Here is a 1,790-nt window from a genome sequence, read left to right as displayed (position 1 = left end):
GCGCTGGTGGGAGTGGAGTCTGACTCAGCCGTGGTGCTTCCCCCCTTGATGGGAGCAGAGAGCAGGAGCGCAGAGTCCTCTGTGTGAGGCACAGGTGTCTTTGTTTCTTGCTCTCTTGTTGGGAATATTAACATTCGTCACCCTCACCTGTTTCTGTGTCAGGTGGGTCCAGCTAAGCAATCCCAGGAGTTGGGCAGGCAAGTCGGGGGGACAGGCTGGACACAGATTGCTCTGCAAAACAGGGGTGAAAATTTGAAGGGACAAGTGTGTGTGATGGTGGAAGGCAGGAGTGAGCAGCCGCAGCATGGAAGAGGAGAGAGGAGCCCCTCGCTGCCCCTCCCCACTGTGGCCTGTTGAGGGAGGGGGCTGGGGCTCGGGCTGAGTGGTGTGTGCTGTATGCCTGGTAACCATCCCTCCCCTACAAAGTCTTCAGGAATGCTTGTGGTGCATCCATGTGAGTGGATTCTCCAGGACTGCGGTCCCCAACCCTGGGCGCAGGACTGGCACTGGAACCTGGGCGCACAGCAGGAGCTGTGTTGCCGGTGAGGAAGTGCAGCTTTATCTGTATTTGCAGCCACCCCCACTGCTCACATCAGATGAGTGGAGTGGAGACGTTAGCTCACAGGAGTGAGACCCTGCAGTGAACTGCGTGTGAGGGGTCTAGTCGCAGCTCTGTATGAGAGTCTAATGCCCAATGGTCCAAGGGGCAGACGTAATGCACCTGCATCACCCTGAACAACCCCCTACTTCTGCTCCCTGGAAAAAGCGTCTTCCATGAAACCAGTTCATGGTGCCAAAAAGGTTGGGAACTGCTCCTCCAGGGAGCCCTTGAACCCCTGGGATGGGCAGGAGCCAGGTGACATGTGGACAGGTGGCACTCAGGCTATGCACACAAACCCCAGGGAATGAAAGTCGGGAGGCCTGGGCACAGGTGTGAGCACCTGCTGCCCTGCGGCTGCCTCTCTAGGTCTGTCCCCACAGTGGGTGTCTAGAGCCCAACACACACAAAGGCCTGGAGCCCATGGACCTTGATGGAAGAGAAGGAGGAGCCAAGAAACAGTGCCGGGAAATACCAACACTGGGTCCTCGTGTGGAGCAGGGCCCAGGAGCATAGCAAGTTTGGAGCATAGAATTAGTCTTTGATATGATAGAGGAAGACAAGAGCCATGAACAGACCTGGGGTGCCAGGGACGACCAGAGGTGGTGAGACCATTCACCTCGTGCAGGTGTTACTGAGGCCGCCACCACGGAGGGCTTCCCTCCTTCCCCCTCAGTGGCAGGACCCAAGCATCCAAGAGGGTTCGTGCCTACCCTGTACCACCCCCCCTGGGGTGCTAACTGTGCTCTTGGTCACCAGCAAGAATGAATTCCCCATAGTGGTTGGTGTTCTGTTGTCTGCCTTCCTGGCATCGGAGCAGAGCTGGGGGTTCTGATTGCCTGCCTGGGCCCCACATACCATGAGCTCTGGACATGCAAGCTAAGTGCAGACTCCCCTGACTGTCCACAAACTCAGCTCTGGAGCTATCTCTGTCTGGAACTACCCAGCCCCAGGCCAACTGGAAGAATGAGAGGCTGGGGAACCTCCCTGGGAGAAGGAGCTCTGGCCAGAATCTTAGGGGTCTAGGACCTCATTTCATAAGGACGGCCTGGCCTCTGTGTCCACCGGATCCCCCTGTTGAGGGCAGCCCAACTACCTAGGTGAGATTATGTAGGTTACACATAGGTCCCTTAAGTGCCATGTAGGTGAACAAAGAGATTTAATTCAGACTGTGAGGCTGTGATTCTGGAAC

General features: G+C 56.6%; 1 protein-coding gene across 1 annotated transcript in view; it reads right to left on the bottom strand.

Annotated features, from left to right (window-relative positions):
* Window positions 1-1,790, bottom strand: part of MX2 (MX dynamin like GTPase 2) — a 32,912-nt gene that overhangs the window by 28,015 nt on the left and 3,107 nt on the right. The window contains exon 3 of the mRNA XM_023518105.1: window positions 148-231. The gene's annotated coding sequence lies outside the window, so the exon portion shown is untranslated. The remainder of the gene's footprint in view (window positions 1-147; window positions 232-1,790) is intronic.

The sequence above is a fragment of the Otolemur garnettii genome, unplaced genomic scaffold (assembly GCF_000181295.1).
Source record: "Otolemur garnettii isolate 467f Iridium unplaced genomic scaffold, OtoGar3 scaffold00128, whole genome shotgun sequence".
In the NCBI taxonomy this organism is placed as follows: Eukaryota; Metazoa; Chordata; class Mammalia; order Primates; family Galagidae; genus Otolemur; species Otolemur garnettii.
The sequence above is the reverse complement of the archived record's forward strand: the minus strand, read 5'-3'. Positions and strand labels throughout refer to the sequence as shown.